At 36.5% G+C, this 14,923-nt stretch overlaps 1 long non-coding RNA gene across 1 annotated transcript; it reads left to right on the top strand.

Annotated features, from left to right (window-relative positions):
* The first annotated feature begins 8,056 nt into the window (after window positions 1-8,056).
* On the top strand, window positions 8,057-14,279 carry LOC125787307 (uncharacterized). The gene is made up of 4 exons (XR_007429246.1): window positions 8,057-8,371; window positions 9,952-11,096; window positions 11,874-12,007; window positions 12,132-14,279. It is a non-coding gene; the product is annotated as an uncharacterized LOC125787307 (long non-coding RNA).
* Window positions 14,280-14,923: the final 644 nt, after the last annotated feature.

Here is a 14,923-nt window from a genome sequence, read left to right as displayed (position 1 = left end):
AATGAGGTAAGAGAGTGTGAATGAGGTGAGAGAGTGAATGAGGTAAGAGAGAGTGTATGAGGTGAGAGAGAGTGAATGAGGTAAGAGAGTGTGAATGAGGTGAGAGAGAGTGAATGAGGGAGTGAGAGTGAATGAGTGAGAGAGAGAGTGAATGAGAGAATGAGAGTGAATGAATGAAAGTACATCAAGGGAGAAAGTGAATAAGGGAGTGAGAGTGAATGAGGTGAGAATGTGAATGAGTAAGTAAGAGTGAATAAGTGAGAGTGAATGAGATGAGAAAGTGAATGAGTGAATGAATAAGTGAGAGCGAATAAGTGAGTGAGACTAAATTAATGAATGAATGAAAGACTAAGAGTGAATAAGGGAGTGGAGTGAATAAGGGAGAGAGTAAATAAGGGAGCGAGAGAAGGACTGAGAGTGAATAAGGGAGTGAGAGTGAATAAGGGAGAGTGTGAATGAGGGAGTGAGTGAATGAGGGAGAGAGTGAATAAGGGAGTGAGTGAATGACTGAGAGTAAATAAGTAAATGAGGGAGTGAATATCTGCAGTTATGTTGCAGCTCCCTGCTGGTAGAGCTGAGCTGAAGATCTAAATGTGTTTTACTCCTAAAAAATATAATTAATGAATAATAATCAATATACTGACCTACAGCTACATGCATTACAACACTAGAGACCACACACACACACACACCTATATGAGAACACAATGACTCATGCAAACGCAGTGATCAAGAACACAGAGACCTTACACACACACTCCCACTAGAGCACTGAGACCTCAAACACACACACACACACACACACACACACACACACACACACACATCCATGCCAGGAGGGTTGTTTGCTTCGTAAACGTTAGACAAACTAGGTTTGACAGGAGGTGAGAGTAAATACAGGCTTTTCTGCAGGTTACTGATCGTTTTCTCCCACTAACAAGAAACAAAGGAACTGAGGAATATGTAAATGAGAGAATAAGAGCGAATTAATAAAACAGTTTTTACAAACTGCTAACAAATTCTTACTCTATTTATACTGTCATTCCATCTCAATCACCATCAATATTGCACTATTGTCTTTACGTATATCTATTGTGTTCTTGTTGTATTGTACATATAGTGTCTCCCATTGACTTTTATTATATCTATTACCTGTACTTGCTGTAAAATTTGGGAAGGAGAGTAACGAAATTTCAATTCTCTGTATGTACTGTACATATGCAGTATTGACAATAAAACTACTTGACTTGACAAATATTTACTGGTACTTTTTTCTATTTTTTTACAGCAACACACCTACCTCATACAATTAACTAAATGTTTATTTTCTCCTCCTTTCCTCTTTACACTCAATTCAAATAAACGTCTTTCTGTGTGTTCATCTCACAGATAGCACTTAGCCAAGTCTATAAGTGAGATTAAAATCAGCTATAGTTGACCTACTGCAGTATTTATTTTAGTCATTTGTAGATACAGAAATGTGTATAAATTGGAAATTGTATATAACATAAGAAAGATCCAGAATAGTGTTATTGGGAAATCTATTGTGTACAGAAATATGCTAATAGACTGCATGTTGTGTAATAAAAACATAAATTGAATTAATGGTATCGTAAATAAATTAGGTTTTATCAGGTCATGTTAAGTGTATTTAGAGTTGTGATTAAAAATTTGTGATTAAAGATCAAAAACAAAAAAAAAAGTTCATGAGAGAATAAGAGTGAAATCAATTCTATTAGTGATCCCTGATTCATTACAGTAAATCTCTTCTCCTCACCTGAGACCCTCTGTATCTTCTGATTTAATCAACAATGATTAACCATTATCTCATCTACCACATGACTGAGGAGCAGTGAACACACTTACAGTAAACTCTTACAGTAAAAAAATAACTAAAAATGAAAACAGATTAATCGATTATCAAAATAATCACTAGTGCCAATCCTACAATAGATTAGTTTTTTGTGTTTTTTTTCTAACCCTTTGACCTCTTTTTTTTTTTACCTAACACACCTGATTGTTGATTGGTAGAGACGGCCCAAACAGGTTAAAGGGCTTCACAAAAAATAAGTAAAATATAAAATAGTTAAAGTAATGAATGTCTGATTAGCTATGTGATTATAAGAGTGGAACAGAGTGGAAATCAATAGAGGTGAGTGACTGCTGGCAGTTAACTAAGAAAACAGTCAAACAGTCCACACACACACACACACTCACGCACACACTCACACACATGCCTGAACCTGGGAGTGATTACAGGGCTTTCAGTATGAAGCACACACTTCCTGCCACTAGAGGTCTTGGAATACTAATAGACAAAAATATGTAGAGCGCAGTGTGTGTGTGTGTGTGTGTGTGTGCTTGTGTATGCATGTGCATCACATTCTAAAACAAAGCCTACAACCCAACTGAATACAAAAGAGACTTACAACACTACAAAAAAATCCATTTACAAAAACTAGGAAAAAATAAATAATAATATATATATATTACATATATAATTTCCAAATGTAAGACTTACTTTCACACACATTTTGTAGACATTTTCCATATATATATGCTTATATTAAGCTAACTGATCCGCCTAATAATACGTTCTGGTAAATATAAATTTAAAATAAAAAGTAAAAGTGCCCCTGATATATTTTTCCCAAAAATCCCAACACCAACAATAGAGTTATGTGCACTGCATGTTTTAACCATAATAATAAAAATAATTAGTACTGTTTCCACTGACCTCTCCTACTGCTCATCTCATATCAATAATGCACAAAAGTTATACACAAAAAGTAATAAATAATGAATAATTCTAGCAAACACACTGAATTTCATTCAGTGATCAGACTACAAGATGAAAGTCGTAATATAACGAGATTAAAATAATAATATTACGAGATTAAAGTTCTAAAACTACAAGAGTAAAGTCCTAATATTATGAGACTAAAACACAACAGGGTTCTGTTCAGTGATCAGAATGTGCTGCAGAGTGAATACAGCTCTCTGAGCTCTTCAGACACTGTATGGATTTGTTACATGTGCCGCACTGTTTACTTACCAGTGATGTCAGTAACGCGTTACTTAGTAACGCGTTACTCTAATCTGACTCTTTTTTTCAGTAACGAGTAATCTAACGCGTTACTATTTCCAATGCAGTAATCAGATTAAAGTTACTTATCCAAGTCACTGTGCGTTACTGTCTCTCTCTCTCACACACACACACACACATCGCGTAATCCATAAAGTAACTAAGTTTTTTTTAAGGAGTAATCAGTAATCGGATTACTTTTTCAAAGTAACTATACCATCACTGCTCTAGGCTGTGTCATATATGCTTATCAGTTTAACCCTCTATTGTTTCCTGGGCTTGTAGAGCTGATGTCATGTAGGATTTTCTGGTATGAGAGAGGCAGTCCGTTATGATCAACAGGAAGCCAGGTATGCGCCGGTCACTGTCGACGTCCAGCAGGGATGAAATTATTCGCTGGTTTAAAGAGAAGCAGACCCTCAGAGTTTGTTTACAGCAAGGCGAGAGTCGAGTTGCCCCCTGGTTTCATGGTGAGTTCAAAGTGTGGGCCATCTGTGAGCTTTAATCCAAGAAAAACCTCTCTCTCTCTGTCTAAGTGTTCTGCTTCTAATTACTGGGTTTGTTATTATTATTATTATTTCAAAGGATTAATGCTATTTCTTTATATTTGTTTGCAATATTACTAACATAATAAATAATTATCTTACAGTCAATAAATTGAAATACGTGATTAAACGTTTTTGATTTGAGCTCTTTCTCTTTGTCCACAGGTATTATTTATTACTCGTGAGGAGGCGGAGGATTTGCTGAAGTCAGGCAGCGCTGGAAGCTTCCTGGTCCGTGTTAGCGAGAGGATCTTTGGATATGTTCTTTCTTACAGAACATAGTCTATGACTCCTGCAAGTTTGGGCAAATTTCACTGTATTGTTTATTTTATATTAATTTTTTATTTTTTTTTACTCATGCTTAAAATTAAATTTCTCATGATTTTCCCATAATGCCAAAACAGGTCGATGACCATTTGAAAGAGTACAACATAGGCTATCACCTCTGCAAGTTTGGGCAAATTTTACTGTATTGATTATTTTATAATAATTTAATTTTCTTTTTATTTATGCTTAAAATATTTTTTTTTCATGATTTTCCCATAATGCCAAAACAGATCCATGACCGTTTGAAAGAGTCTGTCCTAGGCTATGACAAGTTGTACTGTTTTGTTTATTTTATCTTATCTTCATTTTGTTATATTCTATTTTTATTGTATTATTTTATTTTGTTGTCTTACTTTATTTATATATCTATTTTAACAACAGCTCTTGGGTGTAAACTGAATCGTGAGATCACAATTTCGTTCCACCTCATGAACCACATGTGATACGAATGACAGTAAAATCTCCTTGAATCCTTGAAAACAGGTCCAGAACCATTTGAAAGAGTCTGTCCTAGGCTATCACCTCTGCAGGTTTGGGCAAATTTCACTGTTTTGTTTTTTTAATACTTGCTAGTATCAGATGTAAATTCATTCTCCAATAAGCCATCACAGGGCCACTGTGAGGCAGTCCTATCAGTTCCTCAGGATATCAGCACTGCGTATTTCTGCAGGTTTCACTATAGATAGCCCTTTGAACTTGAGGTATTGGATTTAAGGTGGTGGTTTTAAACTCACACCCCCTGTTTCTAGCACAGGTGTCTTTAACAGGTGATTTCTAGACTAGACTGTTTAGAAATATGCTGAGCAGTTTAATGGTGGAACAGTTAAGTGGACCTTTTTGTTTTATTTGTTTTGGCATTATTGGAAAATCATGAGAATTTTCATTTAAAGCATGGATTAAAAAAATAATAATAATATAAAATAAACAATACAGTAAAATCTGCCCAAACTTTCAGTGGTCATAGCCTAGGACAGACTCTTTCAAATGGTAGTGGACCTGTTTTGGCATTATGGGAAAATCATGAAAATTTTAATTTTAAACATGAATAAAAAAATAAAACAAATTAATATAAAATAAACTAAACAGTAAAATTTACCCAAATTTGCAGGAGTCATAGGCTAGAAAATACTCTTTCAAATGGTAGTGGAACTGTTTTGGCATTATGGGAAAATCATGAGAAATTTAATTTTAAGCATCAATAAAAAATAAAACAATTGATACAAAATAAACAATACAGTGACATTTGCCCAAACTTGCAGGAGTCATAGCCTATGTTGCACTCTTTCAAATGGTCATGGACCTGTTTTGGCATTATGGGAAAATCAGTAGTAATTTAATTTTAAACATGAATAAAAAATAAAAATAAAATAATATAAAATAAACAATACAGTGAAATTTGCCCAAACTTGCAGGAGTCATAGCCTATGTTGTACTCTTTCAAATTGTAGTGGAACTGTTTTGGCATTATGGGAAAATCATGAGAAATTTAATTTTAAACATGAATAAAAAATAAAAAAAATGTATATAAAATAAACAATACAGTGAAATTTGCCCAAACTTGCAGGAGTCATAGCCTATGTTGTACTCTTTCAAACTGTAGTGGAACTGTTTTGGCATTATGGGAAAATCATGAGAAATTTAATTTTAAACATGAATAAAAAAATAAAACAAATGAATATAAAATAAACAATACAGTGAAATTTGCCCAAACGTGCAGGAGTCATAGCCTTGGACAGACTCTTTCAAATGGTAGTGGAACTGTTTTGGCATTATGGGAAAATCATGAGAAATTTAATTTTAAGCCTGAATAAACAATTATAAAATTAATATAAAATAAACAATACAGTGAAATTTGCCCAAACTTGCAGGAGTCATAGCCTATGTTTTACTCTTTCAAATTGTAGTGGAACTGTTTTGGCATTATAAGAAAATCATGAGAAATTTAATTTTAAACATGAATAAAAAGTAATAATAATAATATAAAATAAACAATACAGTGAAATATGCCCAAACTTGCAGAGGTGATAGCCTAGGACAGACTCTTTCAAATGGTAGTGGACCTGTTTTGGCATTATGGGAAAATCATGAGAAATTGAATTTTAAGCATGATAAAAAAAATACAAAAATGAATATAAAATAAACAATACAGTGAAATTTGCCCAAACTTGCAGGAGTCATAGGCTAGAACATACTCTTTCAAATGTGAAGCTGTTTTGGCATTATGGGAAAATCATGAGAAAATGTATTTTAAGCATGAATAAAAATAAAAATGAATATAAAATAAACAATACAGTGACATTTGCCAAAACTTGCAGGAGTCATAGACTAGGTTGGACTCTTTCAAATGGTCATTGATCTGTTTTGGCATTATGGAAAAATCATGAGAAATTTAATTTTAAACATGCATACATTTTTTTATTAATATAAAATAAACAATACAGTGCAATTTACCCAAATTTGCAGAGGTAATAGTCTAGGATGGACTCTTTTAAGAGGTACTGGATCTGTTTTGGCCTTTTGGGAAACTCATGAGAAATTTAATTTGAAGCATGGATTGAAAAAGTAATATTAATATAAAACTCTCTCTCTCTCTCTTAAAAACCGATGGGATTGTTATGGTATTATATCAAATAGATAATGTACTGCACTAAATCTACAGTGAGGTGAGTTATTTTAATCCGTTTTCTTCTCGTTTCTGGGCTTAATGTATGTCTGAATTAATATAACCGACTGAAACGTGTCTCTCTCTCTCTCTGTTTTTTTAGCGTGCTCTCCTCCTGCGCGTCTGTTTACCGTAAAATCGTGCGTATACGCGCGGATAGCTTGACTCCGGTAAAACACCAGCATAGATATACTCCTTAATAACTGCCCACATCTTCCCCAAGGTACACAATAAGACACTTCAGCAGACACAGCCGGCCCATCGGGAATCCTCACGAATCTCCCGATTAGCCACTCCGGGCCTGGACACACTGACAAAGTTGTAATTAACTGATTTCCAATTTCCAGTCTTCATTATTCATCTTTTAATAATGCTTTTTCTGCCCAATTCCTTTGGAGGGGAGTGCAGACATATGTTCTCAGTCTTCAAACTGATTGGGCATAAAAAAGGCCACTGCAAATTTCATATTTCTTTATTTGTGGATTTCATGCATCTGTTTGCCAGTATTCATGCCCTTAGTGCTGTCATTATCAGCCAGCATTGGCAGAGCAGCCAAAAAATATTGAGAGCATGTGTGCTGTTTGACAAAAAGGTTAATTTATATAAAATAAAAAAACACTTGAGGCTTGTAGTGTAAAGACAGCCACTGACACTGGTGATTTTTTTTTTTACATTTTATATAACATTTTATTATTTTATTGTTTATTCTATTATAATTCTGGTCTAAGTGATTCCTAAATGGCCAGTGAGTTTATTTAACTGCGACTGAGTGAATACAGCCCAAACCCAAGGTGTGTTAAAAACAGTCCGGTGTTCTGTCGAATTTTGCTACCCATCGATACATGCTTCCCAAAGGTACTGCGCATGCGCCGACCTACACAATTTAATTCCTTCTCGCACTATCATTGCACAGAAGTGTAAATGGAAACTAAAAATTACACTTATTATCATAAATAAATACAAAAGGAGTTTGTAATGAGCTATATTTACTATAACTTTGCCATGGTACAATGAATTATGCACTCCAAATCTAATAACGTACATCTACTGGAATATCACTGGGTACATGCCCTAAAATAGTGCTTCTTTTGTATTTTTACAGTTAAATATACATTGGGGCAGCACGGTTCGACAAGGTAGCAGAATTCGACAGAACACCGGCCCTCTTTCTCCAGTCCAGCTCCGCCCGCCCTCTCATCAACAGACTTTTGGAAGAAACCAAAGTCACTGGAAAAGAGGGGGAGATCTGAGATTTTGAGGCATGATATTTAATATAATTAAAATAATATATTTCACCGTTCCTATTAAATTATGATTATTTACGTTTATATCTCACGTTTTAATACAATATAGCATATAATGAATATATTAAAACACACAAATTAAAAACCTTTCGGGCAACAAAAAAACCCCGAACCTAGTTTTGAATGGTCGTGGCTCCACTCCACTGAATCAGTACCCACAAGAAAGACGTCCTTTTCTCCGGGAGCTGCATGGGGACTGCAGGAGTCCAAAGCCTCGCTGTGTTTTGTGGGGAACAGTTATTAATATTGGGTCAAATAATCCAGTATTTCTTCACTCTGGTGCTGAAGGTCCGCTGCGCTGCTTCTTTACTGTGTTTCCCCTTTACTCTGTTTTCATTTAAAGCCCCTCAGTCTTAAAACAGCGGCACTAGCGGGCCTCCAGCACCGATAGTGATTATTACCCTGCCGGATTAGATTAGAGCAGCGCGGCGGAGCTCTGTAAGTCCCGGTGAGTAATTTAGTTAGCTGACTGTTTCAGCTCTCGGTGAAGCGCGGTCTTATTATGATGCTTAAACGGCGCTGGGTGTTTGTTTTGTTTCTGAACGAGCAGGTGCTGCTGCAGGTAATCGAGCTAACTGTAGCTAATTAGCTTAGCCAGCCATCTTCCACTCGCTAGCTCGCTAACGTTAGCTATCTTACAGCGTTATTCGCCGTTAACACGCTTTAAATAGTCTTACCACTATTTAAAGACTATTTAAAGCGTGTTAACGGCGAATAACGCTGTAAGATAGCTAACGTTAGCGAGCTAGCGAGTGGAGCATGGCTGGCTAAGCTAATTAGCTACAGTTAGCTCAACCGGCTAAGCTAATTAGCTACAGTTAGCTCAACCGGCTAAGGTAATTAGCTACAGTTAGCTCGATTACCTGCAGCAGCACCTGCTTGTTCAGAAACAAAACAAACACCCAGCGCCGCTTAAGAGCAGATTCACGACCTTCTCTCCCAGCACAGGATGTGTTTTTCTCACTCAGCAGTAGCTTTTAAATCACGCTGTAGTTCAGTAATAAGATCGCGTTTCACCGAGAGCTGAAACAGCCAGTTAGCTAACGGTAGTTAAAATACCCAACAGGCCTGAGAGCTCCTCTCGGTACTCCGGTCTAATTCGGCAGGGTTTTTGTAGATATTTAATTTCTGAGTCTTATTAATACTGAATTAAAGTATGGTAATCTGGCTAATGTTAAAAAGTCAACTAGCTTTTTACCAAAACACTTTTAGTTAATTTATACCTAATTTTAGCGGTGTGTTCCCACTAGACGAATAAAAAATAAAAAATAAAAAAAATTCGCGGCCGACTGCGCATGCGCGAAATTTAGCGGCCGTCTGCGCATGCGCGAAAATTAGCGGCCGACTGCGCATGTGCGAAATTTAGCGGCCGTCTGCGCATGCGCGAAATTTAGCGGCCGTCTGCGCATGCGCGAAAATTAGCGGCCGACTGCGCATGCGCGAAATTTAGCGGCCGTCTGCGCATGCGCGAAAATTAGCGGCCGACTGCGCATGCGCGAAATTTAGCGGCCGTCTGCGCATGCGCGAAAATTAGCGGCCGACTGCGCATGCGCGAAATTTAGCGGCCGTCTGCGCATGCGCGAAAATTAGCGGCCGACTGCGCATGCGCGAAATTTAGCGGCCGTCTGCGCATGCGCGAAAATTAGCGGCCGACTGCGCATGCGCGAAAATTAGCGGCCGTCTGCGCATGCGCGAAAATTAGCGGCCGACTGCGCATGCGCGAAATTTAGCGGCCGTCTGCGCAGACGACCCCTACCCTACCCCTTTTTTTTTCGTCTTGTGGGAACACAGCTAAAATTAGGTAGAAATTAACTAAAAGTGTTTTGGTAAAAAGCTAGTTGACTTTTTAACAACTACCGTTAGCTAACTGGCTGTTTCAGCTCTCGGTGAAACGCGATCTTATTACTGAACTACAGCGTGGTTTAAAAGCTGCTGCTGATTGAGAAAAACACACCCTGTGCTGGGAGAGAAGGTCGTGAATCAGCTCTTAAACGGCGCTGGATGTTTGTTTTGTTTCTGAACGAGCAGGTGACGCTGCAACTGGATTTTATAAAGATATGAGAAAAGAATGCTTTCGTCGTGGATTTAACATGAGAAGGTAAGCTGCTGTTATGTTCTGATCTGTGCAGGCAGTTTATGCACTTAACGTAACTCCGTTAGAGAACTAACTTACAGAGCTAGCGTTTGTTGTGTCTCCGGCTTAGTTTTCTGCAGTCCATGATTTATTAGCTAAGGTGTTTAGTTTATTTTGACCCCAAACAGCAGCATTCACTGCATTTTGCATACTATTAAGTAACCGCGTGAATCCACTGCACGTGCAAGTTAGCGTTAACTTCATCACGAACGAGTAACGGATTAGTAAACACACACTTGTCTATTTTTTTGAATCCTCACAGTTTCTGTCAGAAAACACTGAAAGAAAACTTCTCCTCTGTCTCTGTTTATACAGCGATGGTTTGGGTTTAAAGCTGGGTTTGTTGTGCTGGATGTTTGGTTAGGAGAAGGAGATTTTATAAGATGTGTGGCTGCATAATTGTGAACTGAGATCGCGGTATGTGAAGTTACACCCGCAGCTAACCAGTGACTTTAAAAAACAAATAAACACAGCTGTTACTGGACTTTATGGGTTTTAAAAAATGAGTTAATTACTTTTAAAAGACTAGGCTACTAATGTTGGCCCTGCTGAGTCCAGCTGATCATCCAGAAATAAACATTACCTATGCTGGTCAAAAGCTATTTAAAGAGCTAACCTCCCAGGGTGTGTTTGTTTTTTTTTCTGGTTTTGAGCATTTTTTTTAAGGAGGGAGTGTACGTCTGTGCTGCAGTAGAAGAGTGTCATTTTAGAAAAGTTGCTGTATTTGTCTCACTGTCTTAGATAGTATAGACTTTAAACATGTTACTAAAAATTAACACTGGACCGTGTTTTTAAATACTTGCCATTCTGGATGTCCTGAACATTTTCATGCATATTTTTTATGTCGGTTAGTTTTATTTATATAAAGTAAGACCTGTAGACCTGTACTTTATTGGATAAATTGATACAGCTACCATGAACTGTTTTGTTTCTGTTCTGTAAAATCAGGCCCCGTTCCAAAAGACACAACATCCTCAGTGTCCTGGAGCTCCAGCTGAAGCAGTGGCCACTCCACCTTCTCCATCCCCACCCAAAAGAGGTTGATGAATGTATGTTAATACATTAATAGCTTAATATTATTACTCTATTTGTTCTTATTACTGACTTACCGGGGGAACTAATTAAGGGACGGAAACACACACAGAGAAATGTGTTGGCAGTGCTGTTGCTAATTGTACTGAGTGTCTGCAGTGTACTGGGAGGATTGTGCTGGGTGCTTATTGTTTCTCAGGTGGTAAATCATGTTTGTTGTTGAATGTGCATTTTTTTTCCTTCCCACCTTGTAAAATCCTGCCTTTGCAGTCCACTTTAAAATATTTCCAAACAGAGAGGTGTAATACGCTCTTTCGATCTTACAGCTGCTGCTCACACTGCTAATAAATAAAAAACAAACCCAGTTGATTTTATCGGAGCGCCAGTACCCAAACCCGACTGACTAAAACTTTCAATCGTAACCACCTTACACTTAACGATTGAGATGACACGACCGCAACTCAACTGCAGCTCTACTCTAGCCAGACTCTCGTGATTTTATCCTGACTGGAAATTTGTCTGCAACTGTGAAATCATTGGAAAATCGTTAGGTACCTGAACACTCTTCTCTCTTCACCCTTAATGTAGCAGCTACCCACTGGATAACTGTTTGCCTGTTCTATAGCGACTGTAATTTCCTTCTGTCTGTTTCTTACACTCTGTAGGTACTTATATATTTTTTTTATTTAACGTGGCAGCGTGCCGACAATCACAAGTATTGCAAATGTTGGGATAAATTTCAGCCAATTTAACTTTACTAGAATGTGCTCTGTGTACTCTGCAGGTACTTCTAAGGCAGCTAGTTGAAGGCGTGATTGAGGTCCATGCCAGAGGGGTTCTGCACTGTGACCTCAAGCCATAGAACATCCTGGTTCAGATGTACAGTTAGGAACCACGCCTTCATCTTCTGTTCTTCTGGTATGGGTTTTCAGTGAACACTACAGGCAGAGAACTGTCTTCGTAGAAGCTACCATTACTGAATAGAGATTCAGGTCAAAAACATTCCTTAACGCTCAGTCACTGTCTCTAATTTACTTTTCAGGACCTTCCTCATGAGTGGTTTACCCATGAGGCCAAATCCTCCACAGTGTTGCAGATAGGAATCATCCTGCTGTGTGTGAGAGGTGACCCTTCAACACCAGCACAGAGATCACCTCAAAGAAGTCTCAGATCATCTCTCCACCATCTGCTCTATGACCCCTGGCTAAGTATACACCACGACACAGCCACCACATCAGTCACACCTCAGTCAGGTACCATATAAAACAATAATAATAATAATAATTTTAAAAAATCTATATTTTCAATCTCTAGTTTAGAGAGTTCTCTAGTAGAGCTGGGCGATTAATCGATTTTATCGATAAATTCGAATTTATAGTTAAGGACAATGTGTTTTTATGAAAATTGATTTTCTCTGAGTTTTCTTTTTCACCACAGACGCTCCTCTGTGGGCACAGAGTGAGCTTAGCTAGCTCCCTCCATACCTCCCTCCCTCCAGCACGCGCACCCCCCGCCCCTCCCTCACTCCCTCCCTCCCTTGCACGCACAAACACACACACACATACACAAAACACATGACGGCGAAGCTTAAGAGCAACTAGCTCCGTGATCTGGAGTTGGTTCGGTTTTGCGGCGTCGGACGTAGACCAAACAGGTCCTCGCTGTAAGGTGAACCAATTTATCACTATACCTTAAACAGAAGCATGTAGCGGAGTGGGAGAAGTGCTGCTACCATAGGAATGAACGCAGCAGCAGCACCAGTTCACCATTCAACGTTAATCAAGGAACTGTCCCTGGCACATCTTCCAACCGTGTACCAGGTTTTGTATGCACTACAAGTTAAGATGTTTTGCATATTCATGAGAAAAGATCTCATTTTATAGAACACTGGCACTTATTTAAATGCTTTGTTTTGCAATTCTAGCCCAATAGGGAAAAGTATTTACTTAAGAGCATATAAATTGTACTTGTTTTCTATTGTCTACTTTGTAAGTTTTATCAAAAAAGGGCACCATTTTATTTATTTCTATTTGTTTTTAAGGGTGTGTTTATTTATTTATTTATTTTTTAAGTTTGAGGGTGCATTGTGTCAGTACCTAAACTATGTTGGAGAAAGCTTTCTAAAAGTCACTAGATGTTCTCACTGTTTACAATAGTTTTTTTTGCTTGTTTCTGGTTGCACTTTAACCACAAATGGAACATTTTAAGTGAAAACAAATTAAATAAGAACTAGTTTTTAACCATTTCTTTATCATCTTTAGTTTGATTTTTAGTAGGGGGAAAAAATCGATTTAAATCGAGAATTGGATTTAAACAAAAAAAAATCTTAGATTTTTTTTTTCGGCCATATCGCCCAGCTCTATACTCTAGTTTAGAGGGTTTTTTTTTAATAAAACACACCTAAGGAAAATAGCAGGTATTAATAAAGCTATTGATTCCATACTTTTAAAAAGGTAATGATTTTCTTTAACTATATAAATGTTTTAATCGTTTTGTGTATTGTATGCTTTTAATTGCTTCCTGTTTTGTATTTGTGTTCATGTACTTAAGGCTTTAATCCTTTTATCTTGACATTGTTTATCTTTTGATGTTTATTAATTACTTAACTGTATTTATCTTTATGTAGTATACTGTTAGTGTTTTAATCCATACACTTTTTGTATATATTTCTTTTATTGCTTAGTTACTTGCTTTATTAATGGTTATTGTATTGATGTTTTAGTCTTATTTTGGGCTTATATTCATTAAAAACATTTTAACGTTTGTCTTTTAGTGCTTTAATCAATTAATATTGTACTTACCTTTTACTATTTTACTATTAATCTTTCTGTACTTAATTATACATTATTTTATAATAAAATTAAAGGCGGGTTTATTAATTGTATGTCTTTATACGGGATTTTATATTTGCATTGTATATATTTTTGTTTCATTTAATGTTTATGCTCTTTGTCTTTTTCAGATTTTTACATTTTTAATTTGTGTATTGACCCAAGGAGTATGGGTTCCTCTCAAGGTTTCTATCTCTCTTTCTGAGAGAATTTTCTTTGCCGCTGTCTCCTTTGTGCTTACTCAAAAGAGGTTTGGACACTTTTTTTTTTTTTTTTTTTTTTTTTTTTTTTTTTTTTTTTAACTGTTCTTAATTTTGTTTGTTTCTTAACTTTGTCAATAAATGTTTTTTTTATTGCTATCACTTGTGTCTGTTTATTTGATTACACTATCGCTAAGTTTCTTGAAATGTGTTTATGGAAAAAAAATAATTTTAATATTTTATTAAATGTGGATTTGATGCCCACATTCAACCACTTTTTAACACTTTAACTAAACACTGAAAGAATCAATCAGAAATTATTGATTTATTATTAATGTAATGAACAGAGATGTTCTGAAGTTAAAAGCTGATTATCCCATGTGTCTCATATTCCCAAATATGATAAGGTGGATAAGGTCATGTCAGCTCCAAGGACAATTTCAGTTTTGTATTTCAGTGAAAGTTATTCCTTTAATTGAATTTATATAAATAATGTATCTGGTAATATGCAAAGGCTCTCAGTGTTGTTACACCTTTTTGTTATACTTAAAACCAAAGTGTAATTTTCAACAACTCTATGTGATGTTTGACCACTTAGGAATTACACTGACATTACTTCTACAAGTCATGGGATAGTAGGTTTGAGGCTGATCATGAAGTGTTACCTCAATGTATTGGCCAGTAATTTATTATTGAAGGTTATTCATTCAAATTTATTGTGACTGGTGGTCTGCCTACAATTGTCTGTGCAACTCTGAGAAATATCTATATACAACTTTTAAAACGATTAAAGCTTTGGGATT

This window comes from Astyanax mexicanus, chromosome 23 (assembly GCF_023375975.1).
Source record: "Astyanax mexicanus isolate ESR-SI-001 chromosome 23, AstMex3_surface, whole genome shotgun sequence".
Classification (NCBI taxonomy): Eukaryota; Metazoa; Chordata; class Actinopteri; order Characiformes; family Acestrorhamphidae; genus Astyanax; species Astyanax mexicanus.
The sequence above is the reverse complement of the archived record's forward strand: the minus strand, read 5'-3'. Positions and strand labels throughout refer to the sequence as shown.